This window comes from Periplaneta americana, chromosome 17 (assembly GCF_040183065.1).
Source record: "Periplaneta americana isolate PAMFEO1 chromosome 17, P.americana_PAMFEO1_priV1, whole genome shotgun sequence".
Classification (NCBI taxonomy): domain Eukaryota; kingdom Metazoa; phylum Arthropoda; class Insecta; order Blattodea; family Blattidae; genus Periplaneta; species Periplaneta americana.
The window spans coordinates 84,779,834-84,793,280 of NC_091133.1; the positions used below are offsets into that span (position 1 = coordinate 84,779,834).

At 36.1% G+C, this 13,447-nt stretch overlaps 1 protein-coding gene across 1 annotated transcript in view; it reads right to left on the reverse strand.

The window, feature by feature from the left end:
- Positions 1-13,447, reverse strand: part of LOC138693459 (homeobox protein Nkx-2.4-like) — a 242,540-nt gene that overhangs the window by 153,481 nt on the left and 75,612 nt on the right. The window lies entirely within an intron of this gene.

A 13,447-nucleotide genomic window follows, 5' to 3' on the forward strand; every position in this document is an offset into this window, starting at 1 on the left:
AGACTCGTGTACGGTGTGGTATTAGCCAATAATATAACATGAAATTTACAAGGACAGTTCACTAAATACAGTAACTAACTTAATTGAAACCAATAAATAACACACAAGAGCAAAAAAATAATAATAAGAAAGAGAAAAAGAGAGAAAAAACGCATTTCATATAAATTGACAATCAGACAGAAGCCAGAGATATTCAATAAAAACATGAATATAATCGACAGAAATAAAGTGTAAAAAATACACACATTTGTTAATATTATATATAACGAATAATTTTATAAATTTCTTTTTTAAACCTTCAATTTTAAAATATTTCAAATTTGGAAAATGGTTTGTAATTTTATTATAAAGTCTTGGGCCGAAACTAGCACCATATTTAAGAGCTGCACTTGTATGATATTTAGGTTCAATTAATGGAAAAGAAGACTTTTGTCTTCGAGTACGATATTCATGTCGATTAGATTTATCTTTTACTTTATTTCCATGGTAGTAAGTTAGTAAACTATATTTATAAAATTTTGTCAATAGTTAATACTTTAAATCTGTATAAATTAAATTTGTTGAGTAATCCATATTTTCGGTTAGACAAATTTTTGTTAATCTCCTGTGTAATAAAATTAATGGATTAAATACAGATGATGCTACTCCACCCCAATTTATTATACCATATTATATTAATGACTGTACTAAAGCTAAAAATATTATTCTCAAAGCCTACTTAGTGATAAAATTTCGATTCAATGAGATTAACTACTAACAGATGTTAGTAATCTAATAATATAACATTAGTTTACTTACTTACTTACTCACTCACTCACTCACTCACTGCTTTCAGAGAACCCGGAGGTTCATTGCCACCCTCACATAAACCCTCCATCGGTCCCTACCCTGAGCAAGATTAATCCAGTCTACAATTATATCCCAGCTCACTCAAATCCATTACAACATTAGTTTACAATTTGAAAACATAGACAACTCGCAATTCGGTAGAGAAGCTTTTGTCATCCAGTCTGCTCTAAAAAAAAAGTTGAAAATTAGAATTTATAAAACAGTTATGATATTACCGGTTGTCGGTATGGTTGTGAAACTCGGTCTCTCACTTTGAGAGAGGAGCAGAGGTTAAGAGTGTTTGAGAATAGGGTGCTTACGAAAATATTTGGAACTACGAGGGATGAAGTTACAGGAGAGTGGAAAAAGTTACACAACGCAGAACTGCACGCATTGTATTCTTCACCCGACATAATTAGGAACATTAAATCCAGACGTTTGAGATGGGCAGGGCATGTAGGATGTAAGGGCGAATCCAAAAATGTAGTAGTCTGTATAGAGTGTTAATTGGGAGGCCGGAGGGAAAAAGATCTTTGGGAAGGCCGAGACGTAGATGGGAGGATAACATAAAATGGATGTGAGGGAGGTGAGATAATGATGGTGGAGACTACATTAATCTTGCTCAGAATAGGGACAGATGGCGGGCTTATGTGAGGGCGGCAATGAACCTCCGGGCTCCTTAAAAGCCATAAGTAAGTAAGTAAGACTACTCGTAATGCTGAATATAGACCTATACTAATACACAAAAATAACATAAGATTTATATCGAGTTAATGAAATAATATTGCAAATGAGAATATATCTTAAGCTAAATCCTTAAGAGAGAAAAGAAAATACTAAATTATTATTATTATTCACTTACAAATGGCTTTTAAGGAACCCGGAGGTTCATTACCGCCCTACATAAGCCCCCATCAGTCCCTATCCTGAGCAAGATTAATCCAGCCCCTACTATCATATCCCATCTACCTCAAATCTATTTTAATATTATCCTCCCATTTACGTCTCGGCCTCCCCTCGGGTCTTCCAACTAACACTCTATACGCATTTCTGGACTATACGTGCTACATGCCCTGCCCATCTCAAACGCTTGGATTTACATTCTCCTGTAACTTCATCCCTCCTTAGCTCCAAGTATTTTCCTAAGCACCTTATTCTTCAAGACCCTGAAACTCTGTTCCTCTCACAAAGTGAGAGTCCAAGTTTCACAACCATAGAGAACAACCGGTAATATAACTTTTTTTATAAATTCTAACTTTCAGTCTTTTTGAAAGCAGACTGGATGACAAAATTTCTCAACCAAATAATAGCAAGAGTTTTCCATTTTATTCTACGTTTAATTTCCTCCCGAGTATCATTTATATTATATTACTGTTGCTCCAAGATAATTGAATTTTTATACTCCTTCAAAGGATAAATTTCCAATTTTTAGATTTCCATTTCGTGCTATACTAAATTAGGCAAGGAAAAACATGCTTAACTTAAAATAATTAAAAATTAATTACATTTAAGAGAAAATTCAAAATCATAGACAGAAATGGAAATCTCATATGCTCAGAATATCACCTACAAGAATAGCACACCAAATAAAACTGTCGCCATTTAAGGAAAGAGTCGGCCAAGATAGCGTAGTCTGTATAGCGCTGGCCTTTTCTTCTCGAGGTTGCGGTTCAATCCCGGCGTAGATAGATGGCATTTAAGTGTGTTTAAATGCTACAGGCTGAAGTCGGTAAAGGAACTCCTGCGAAACAAAATTCCGGCACACCGACGACGCTGATAGAACGTCTGCAGTTGCGAGCGTCGTTAAATAAGCCATAATTTGATTTTTAAGAAAAGATCTTTGGACCGTCCGCTAAAACGTTGGAGTGATATCGTAACAGGGCACTATGCCCAACTCATAAGAAGATTATTATTATTATTATTATTATTATTATTATTATTATTATTATTATTATTATTATTATCATCATCATCATTATTGCTATAATGATATTGTTAGTATTATTATAATGATCATTATGATTAAGTTATTATAATGATTATTATTATTATTATTATTATTATTATTATTATTATTATTATTATTATTATTATTATTATTTTACAAAATCCTCTGCTCGATACTGATTTCTATTGCAATAGCTTGGCAGCCACAATAATTATAATGTAAAATCTATACTAGCACCGAAATTCGAGGTTTATTGTTCCCTACCACTCCTTTATGTGGGATTGGGTGTTGGAGTCCGAATGGTCGCTCTCTTGTAGATATCGTAACTCAGTTACGTGGCCTTATCTATCGGTTCAGCTATGTAAGCTCAAAGTCCGGCGAAGTCCGCTAGAGTAGTACACTTTCGCTCCCCATACTACACATCCTGAGACCAGTAATCTCAACATTATTAGTATTAGTATAGAACTCAATGCCTCAGACTAGACTGAAAGCCATCTCTACGCCATTCACAATACTACATCCAGCAGCACCATTTTGAGAGATATTATTGAAATGATGGAGAATGTTAAAATGCAAGTGACGGTGGAATGATGAAGGAAAACGGGAGAACTCCGATTAAAACCCTCAGGAACGTTGGCTTTTCCCACCACAAATACCAAATACGACTCCACCATCGCCTGGATTTAAATCAGGACTCGCGGTCATCGTAAATTAGCGCTCTGCCAACTGGGCTACCAACCCGTTAAATATGTAGCCTACGTATTAAAATCTGAAAATTGCCGTTTTAATGTGAAAAACCTATAATAGGCCTGTGATCCACTTTTGTTTCTTTTGAATGGTGAAATTTTGAATGGGGATTTCTTTAACTTTTGAATGACAAACCATGGAAAAATCCACAAAACCGAGAGGCACACAAAAAACAAACCCAGACTGGAAGCTGCAGCTTTCAAATTAATAAGACAATATGACTGTTTAGTTGTCCACCTTCACTAAATAGGCATTAAATTAGAAACCTCTATCATCTCTAGAAAAGAAAGTAGTAAATTGATAGTAGCCACTTCCTGCAATGAATGTCCGTGGTGCAAGCAAATTAGAAATTCTCTTCTGGTACTCCGGTTTCCCTGTGGCATTCCAACAATTCTCCACCACCACCACCACCACCACCACCACCATCATCATCATCATCATCATCATCATCATCATCATCATCATCATTAGTTCATTCGTTCATTTATTCATTACGAATTTAATGTAGATCAACCGCCTGTGGTGCATCCTGGATAGTCTCTAGCGAACTAAGTGGTCTACGATTCTCGGCACTACATAACGTTCTTAGATTCGGGGCGAATAACGGCAAGTTAAGGGCCTTGCCATTGCAAAAAAACTTACTACAATGCAAAAACTAAGTAAGGAGAACAAAATAAAATTGCCCTTTACTGGATCGTTAGGAAGAAAATGAAATAAAACCTCCAACGCTGTCATTAGAAGAAAAAGAGAAGGGGGAGGAGGAAGGAGAAGAAAAATATAGAAGAATGGAAAAGAAAGAATTTTGAAAAATTACTGTAAGCATCAAGATAGAAAAAAGAAGGAAAAAAAGAAAAAAAGGAGTAGAAAGAGGGACTAAATTGAAGAAAAACAAAAAAATGAAAAAAAAAATGGCAAACGGAAGAACAACAAGAATATGGAACGAAGAAAAGAAAGAAAGAATAGAACTTGTGATTTTTGATTATCGAATATATAATAAATAAAGTGCGTGTTATTTTTGGCTTTTCCTCTTGAAAAGCTTAAGCCTCTTCAGTGAAACAGTATACGCTTGTGTGAGACAAGCGCGACCTGTGGGCTCGAGGTTCACACTGTCTATTCAGTTAGCTCCATAACTTCTTGCAAAACGCGAGAATTGTATGTAGGCCCTAACTATTAGAAATTTCATCCGCTTCTTATTTGTTCTAGAAAAGCGTACTAGCAGCAATTTTTTTCATGTCCGTAAGAGGACTTGTACGTGAACGTATGGAAAATATTTATTATTATTATTATTATTATTATTATTATTATTATTATTATTATTATTAATCTGTTAATATTGAAACTGAACTGCAAATATACGAATGTTGCAGTCATTTTTTATGTAATTTTTACAGTCTTATAATGGATCATTTAGGAATATTTTGATGTGTAATACTTAAATTTGAGATGCATAGCTTTCTCTTTACGTGTGATTACTAGGGCTCGGAAGCTGATAACCTAAAAATCACAGAAAATGACATATGAAATGACATTAAATGTCTGAAAATATGACTTTAAAATTAAAAAAGACCTTGATTTTAATACTACAGTTCAACAAAATAATAGTATAATTCCATCTGCGGAAAACCAAACTCAGTAACTGTCGCAAAAAAACTTTGTCTACTTTGCTTTACTTTCAGTATTTTTACGTCTTCATTTCTGAGATACAATATTCTGACTGTGGGCACTGAGGCTGCAGCATATGTTCTGTTGCGTTGAAGGGGGGAGGGGAGTTTGGAGTTTGGCATTGTACGGTGCACGAGGTAGAAACATGGACATTACGACAAAGTGAAAAGAAACAACCAGAAGCACTTGAAATACGGATATGAAGAAAAATAGAACGTGTGAAGTGGACAAATAAAATAAGAAATGAACCTGTGTTGGAAAGAGTGGATGAAGAAAGAATGATGCTGGAACTGATCAGGAAGTCGAAAAGGAATTGGTTGAGTCACTGACTGAGAAGAAAGGATGCATTGGAAGGAATGGTGAACGGGATAAGCGTTCGCGGCAGAAGGAGGAAAATAGGGAAGATTTGGAAATGCTGGGTTTGAAGGGAAAGATAATTAATAATTTAATGAAACTCATCGAAATAATACCAGAGCCAAAGTTCGTGACGGGTTATCGACTTCACGAGTCGTCATAGGTTCCTAGAACGATGAGTTCGTCGAAGATGGAGATGTTGGTCATGGAGCAGGTGGCTCGTGCGACTCGCGATTTGTGAAACCCTGTGACGGCAACGAGATTGAGAGCCAGGAGCGGGGCACGAGTTCTTCCCAGCAGCAATTAAGATCTGTGTTTCACGATGATGCTGAATATGTGCGGTTATGTTTGCAAGTGTAAATTTCACAGACGCGTACGTCTGTTTGCTTAACTAAAACATATTGGCCAAAGCGTACTGGCTACACATACAAACACGCTACCACTCAGACTTGTCCTCTGGCTAAAAGTCCTATTCTCTACTCAGTGGGACAGGCTGATGCAGTACACGAGCACGAGGTCCGAGGCGTAGGCTCGAAGCCGTCTGAAATTCACAGTCATGGATTTGAATCCAGCTGACCTCAACACGAGAATTCCATTACAGATCAATCTCCCCGTACTACTACTATTGCAGAGCGTTTACACCTTCTGAAAGCCTTCAGTACTGCGAGAACACATAGTTGGACTCCTGTGACGTAGAATCGGCACGATTTTGGGTAACCACGAAGAGTAAATTTACCTTCTCAACAGTACTGTAAATAAAACAAGCTTAGTGTTCCTAAATACAGAATGTCCTTGAAGTCATGGTGTGATCTTAAATGATCAAATAATCTCAACGAAATACTGTAGGGGCGTGAAATAGCCATCTAATTAAAGTATAATTCTCCAATTTTTTATTGTGTATTCACTCATATTCGATGTGGATTCCTCCGCTAAACCGGCAGACGTCTAAGATGTACTGAAAATGCTGACACATACGACCAAGAACATTAGGAGTGATTCATATGGTTCTCTGATTCGCTCTTTTAAATTGTTAATGACATTAGTGCTCATACTTTGCAAAATTTTCTTGACATAACCCCATAAGTAGAAGTCCAGAGAAATGATGTCCGGAGAGCTTGGTGGCCATGGTTTCCTTTCCGATCCATCTCCGTGGAAATGTTTCATTTATACTTTTTTTAAAGATGGGACATGACAGGAGTGTTGCGATCGGAAAAACAACTGAATGTCACATAGCGTGGTAGGCCTGTTGCTACGGTAACAACGGTTGAGTTCCCAAACTAACAGTTTCCACGTGGCGAGTGCTTAATAGCTCTCTTGGCGACATACTGTATATTGTGCACACAATGTTAGTATTGGTACGTGTCGTCTTTGATTCACTGTCGATTTTTGTATTGTTTTCTTACCCTTCGCGTCAATTGACAATGAATGTTTTAACGTCAGCTATCTTAACGACAATTTCTAGCTTCTATCAGCTGGCAGCGTGGTAGTCCATATTGGCAACATGGCACTGTAGTTCCAAGCTCGGCCGCTTAACTGTCATGTCTCATCTTTCAAAAAAACAAGTATAAACATTTCCGAATAACGTTCAAAAAGTGTGAATGAACACAGTCTTGTTGAAAGACTACGTTGACCTTGGCCTACTGAAAATAGTTTCAAGATATGGAGGTAATGTTGGCCTCGATAGCGTAGTTTGATTTATTTATTTTTTTTATTGATTTACGTGTATTAATTTAAGTATAGCTATGAGGTGGTTTCGCTGTACACAATGCAACACTCAACCGATTCTTTACATTTCACTTCCTATAGCGCTGGCCTTCTATGCTCGAGGTTGCGGGTTCGATCCTGGCCTAGGTCGATGGCATTTAAGTGTGTTTAAATGCGACAGGCTCATGTCAGTAGATTTACTGGCATGTAAAAGAACTCCTGCGGGACAAAATTCCGGCACACCGGCGACGCTGATATAAGCTCTGCAGTTGCGAGCGTCGTTAAATAAATCATAATTTTTTATCGAGGTAATTCAGATAGATTACAGTGGATTACGGGGTAACATGATAGAAAAACAGTAACAAAAATATCAAGAGAAACAACAGTAATGATAACAATCCATCGGTATGTAACCGTAACGACCGTGATATGACAAAACTAATAACAATACTGATAATATTTGGTCGGTATGTAACCATGGAAATTATAGAGGGACATAAACTTGAAAAAAAGAGCACGATGTGGAAACAAAACAAAGAACTAAACTAACAACTAAGGAAAAAAGAACGTTATAACTAGAGTACGAATCTTAGGCAAATGCCTTTTTTAAACTGAGTGTATGTATGATAGACCTATTAGAGATAAACACGTTTTCACATATTTGAGGACGATAGGCCCATTTTTTTTTATTTTAAATAAGGTTAAATGCCTTTTCTTTTTAGCCTTTTTACGTCGTTATTGTACATTTCCTATAGACTATTTTAATGCATTTAAAATAAACCGCACATAAATTAGTCTACACCTGTGGAGTAGCGGTTAGCGCGTCTGGCCGCGAAACCAGGTGGCCCGGGTTCGATTCCCGGTAGGGGCAAGTTACTTGGTTGAGGTTTTCTCCGGTGTTTTCCCTCAACCCAATATGAGCAAATGCTGGGTAACTTTCGGTGTTGAACTCCGGATTCATTTCACCGGCATTATCACCATCTCATTCAGACGCTAAATAACCTAAGATGTTCATAAAGCGTCTTAAAATAACCCACTAAAATAAAAAAGAAATAAATTTGAAAAGTTGTTCCTTTATAATACGCCTAATGGCTGTTTCACATCCATTGTGTTTCACTGCGATTTTATTATAACTCTCAACATTTCTTTACGGACACTGTATATTTGTCGATAGGTATTTGAACGGTATATTCACATTTTGATGCCCTAAAAGACATCTCAATCGCTTTAGCAACAACGGCATATTCTTGTGTAGGGCCTACCTATGATTATGATATTCTGAAGATTAGAAAACATTCTGAAACTTAGTGTAAGACTTTTATTGAATGATTTGATCAGTTTTGGAGTAGGTGGGTTCAATTTAAGGGAAAATTTAATAAAAGCACTGAAGTTTATTGGCTTAATAATTAAAATTATATCTGATACAATAGGTCGATGTCTGACACATTTAAAACTTGGAATTTTGGTGTTGAAATTAGAGAGCGATTTGTGAGTTGTTATTTTAACAAAAGAGATGGCGGCTCACTCTTTATTTCCCTCTTCAGTATCGAGGAGCTTAATTTAAAATTCGTAAGTACTATAGGCTATTTCTCTGTATTAAAAACAGGCAGAATAGTGACTTTATTGTTAAAAAGTTATATGCAAATTCTTAATTTTAATTTAAGTATTACCAAAATTGCAGATCCTCTATTCCGAATACGTGAAATTATTAACCTTGCTATGCTGTATGTAAGACTGAAGGATTTTGGTCTTTCAAAAATAAACCATTAAATTACAAGATAATAACAATAATAATAATAATAATAATAATAATAATAATGCTAATAATAAAATTATCTGAATGTACACATATTCACAAATTCATTCCTACTCGTAAGAAAATGCCGTGCTAGGGAGGGAATTTCGTTCGTGGTTAGAATAAGCAATGAGGGAGTGAAAAGTCACAATTTTTCCTGCAACAGAAATTCTACATCTCTTTCGCTTGTATGCATTAAAACTGCGAATTGAAGGGTTCAGAACCATAGTGGGCCAAGCGCCATTTACTTAAGCCGTAGAAAACAGGTTTTACAATAAAGTTATTACCATAATTCAATGGAAACAAATAGCAAGTAATATAAAGTATACACATTAAAACTAAATCATATGCCAATCTTCATTAAACTATGGTATTCATTTAACTTTAACCATTGCTTTCTCCGTTTTTAATAAATGGCGCTTGGCCCACTATGGCTCTGAACCCTTCAATTATCACAGCAATAAATTTAATCCATTTACTTTATAAATTCAGATAGCGGGAATTTGACTTGTGTCGTTCACCCAAGGTCCCTATCTAGTGTGCGTCCCGCCGAAGTTTGCAATTCTTTCAGCCGCCATGGACGATTACGCACAACCCCGGGCCATAAGCTTGAAACGGTGGAACCAAAAAGGTGTACTAGTATGGCCGTCAGATTACCCATAGTTCATCTCTTTTTCCGGTGTGTTTATCAGTTGTTTTGTTCATATTATTACGATTACAAATTGTTTCGTGTTGTTGTATATATTTCAAAAGTGTAGTCAAGTTCAGCAGGTATTTTTTTTTATAAATAAGCTGATATTCTGTTCGGCTCAACTGTAGAATATGTCCGTTGATGTGTCCGCCTATGCTTTAACATATGAAGGAGTGCCAACATTCTTCTTGATAGAAGAAAGAATGTGAAAATGAAGTGTTCAATCCATGTCACAACCATAACACTTTTAACATTGATATAACAATCTGCTAGTACTCCTGTTATCTGCACATCCATTCTAATCCGTTTACGTATGACCGAAACCGATATAGCAATTTAATATTTGGCAATTGGCAGTATTTCGCAGTGAATTATGGGGCGTAAAAGGTGTAGTTTGACGTCATATCCGTCGCACCGATTTCAAGCATATTTGCCTGGAGTACTCCCTCCTTTCTTTTTATCCTCTCAGATTACGCACTTCACGTAATGCACGGAATGCTTGGCGAACGGATGATCCATTTTGATTATAAATATTAACGATTTCTACGCGTTGTGGAATGATGTAACGTTCCACGATTATGAATGCCATAGCTTCATAAACAGGACAACTGTTATATGTAAAACGTAGGACACTCTTATTGGAAGATCCTTTGCGTGAATGGGAAAATAATAATCCGAATTTGTCAAGTCAGTTTGCTTAAAGTTTTACCAGTGTCTTTTAACCAGAATTTTACGCTTTTCACTGGTATTTTGTGATCCTGCAATAACTGGTTTTTTAATTTGTTTGAATTCAGCAAGAAAGAAGATTTCTAAGAGGCGTAATTTTGTGTGAAGTTTTTTTTTTTTTTTAAGGAGACGATTCAGCCAACCTCCGCGTGTGGTTTCCTGGATGATGCTATAGGTTGGACTCAATTTGCATGTACCCTCGTACAAATTGAGACCTAATTTATATCACTTTGTACTTTTTTCAACCGGGACTCAATTTGACATGATTTTGAATGACAGGGCCCCACTTACCGACCCCAATAGATATAGATGATGTTCGAAGTTTTTCGTTTATGTTTTTAATCGATTATTTAACTACGTTGTATCAGCTACTAAATTATTTAGCATCTATGAAATTGGTGTTAGCAAGATGAGGCCGAGGATTTGCTATCAGATTACCAGATATATTTGGGGAAAATCTCTGAAAAAAAAAAAAACAGATAATAAGCGCGAAACGGAAATTGAACCCATGCAGCTCTGGATCATTAAAACAAACACCTACCTGTACCGCGATAGCTACGCCGGTGGCTTTCTTTCGTTCCATTTGAGTAAGTAAGTTATTAGTAGAGATATTAACAGGAAATTAAACACAATTATTTGCGTCAATTTTTTATATTAATGTATTGATTTATGGTCTGATGCATACTGAATTTTAAAATGTAATGATTATTATTAAATGATCGTAGTGCCTCTCGTGATATCGATGGCTAAGAACCAGACCGTTCTCCAAAGGCTATCCAACTTTTTGTAAGAAAGAAATCTGTGTTTCATTGTGTTCCAGTTCTTGTCGCATGTATACGAATCGAACAGAATTGTAAATATTCCTCTCCATAAGGTTGCTATGAAGCTATTCCAAATTGTTTAATGAAGCTTTAAATGTCAGGAGCTTAAAATAGCTCTCCTGAAAAAAAAAAAATAGTAAAATGAACTAGTCTGGTTCTGAGCAATCGATATACCTATGTGTACTTATTTAGAATACAAAATAAAAAGAGTATTAATTTAAATGTGTATCCACATCAAATTATTATTAAAATATGGTCGAATAACATTTCAATGAGGATTAAGAGAGAACGTTATTTTGTACCTCAACAGAATATGAATTTATTAGTTTTAATCATAAAGCTTTATTAACTCTTTAGATTGTCATTTCAATTACTATATTCCTTATCAAGAACACTATTGCACAAGCCGACATGTTGAAAACTTCTGACAGATTACTGCAAAACTATAGGGGAAATAAAATTCAAAATGTCCTCGGTGCTGTAGTGCTTACCGGTAGCCCAAGACTTGTGGGGTCACAACCGGGGAAGGGCAATAGCTGCTCATGGATATTAAGTAATTAGTATGGCTTCCTCCGTATTGAAAGATATGTCGGACGTCACGATTCATGGATTCGAGGCACGTAATGAAACCTTGTCCCAGAATCATACAGCTACAGGCAAAATTTACTGTTTTCTTCTGGCACACTTCAGATTTAAACTATTACTCATTATACTATCATGAGGATAATTAATTCTATCGTAATGGCATCGGATATCATAAATCGAGTTGTCGCTGGAAAATTAATACAGGTCAGAAAGATCTAAGTTACCATATGTGGAAGTGTAAGTAAAAAGTAAAAATATTAGGAGTAGGCCTACAGTTCACAAATTTCACCATTTAATAATAGTTATATGTATTCCTAATGCATTAGGCCTATTATTTTTAAGTTACACAATAACTTGAAAGCAGGTAGTGTAATAGTTGTCGCTTCGCTCGCAAAAATGTTGCATGCTTCTCGGTATAAAAGCAGGGAAAGTTGGATGGGTACTAGGATAATATAGACAGTACACGAGTACTCGCCATTTCTCTGCTGGAAATGTTCTACGCTTGCGTAGCACACTACAGCATGATTATAAAGTCCCAGGACATTTTTGGGGAAACGTAAGCAGATCTCATTTCTGTTTACAGGTGTCAAGATGTTGACTTTAGAAAAGCATACAGAAATTTCATCTGCACTTGTAAGAGGTAAAACGTACAAGGAGGTTACGGATATGTTCGAAAGAAAATTCAAGAAACCAGCTCTCGAGTTAGTGATAAACAAATTCATGAGCACAGGGTCCGTAGCGGATGAGAAGCGTAAATTTCGGCCATCCTTATCCAATGAGAATGTGAAAAATATCCGTGAAGCTATAGAATGTAGTCCTCGCTCGAGGTAATCACTGCGGATATGGTGGAGAAGGTGTTTAGGGCTGCCTTGAACCGATGGGATACTTATTTTGATGTTGTTGAGGTTTAGAGTGGATCGGGCGAAGATGCCTTACTTTTCTTTGATTGAAAATTTAAGGCACTGTTCATTTAGTTTTGAATTTCATATTGAAATATCAAAGTCTGGAAGGTATTTTGAAACTATATTTTTGGTACAAAAAAGAAAACATTAATTACCTTGTTTATAGATAAAGATTTTCTTCTCACCTGCACTGTAGGCATCTTTCCCCGATAGTCGGGTAAGATGATAAATGCAATTAACACATTTACTGATATCTGTATTTTACCTGAACTTGGTTTGATACATGTATATAACAAAAATAACTTAATCTGAAGATCCTGAAAACTTTCTCACTCACTTAGCAATACAGTCATTGCACAGATTTTATTGCCTTGTGCAAGACTCATGAAATTACTTCTTGCACACAATGAATTCAATCCAGTACATTTTTTGTCATCATTCTTTTTTACGCGGCGTTTAATGGTACGGTAAGGAATCCCGTATGCTTGCGATGCTCTAAAACAGTTCACACACCCTGTTCTAACATGTTCCATAGCAAGTTGAAGACTGTCCTCAATCCACTGACCTCTATCAGAGGACCTTACGTAATGTTTACGCATTCCCTGCAATAAAATAAAAAATAAAACTCTTGCAACAAGTTGCATCTTACCTCGAAAGAAAGTGATCATCTTCCCCAAGTATCGG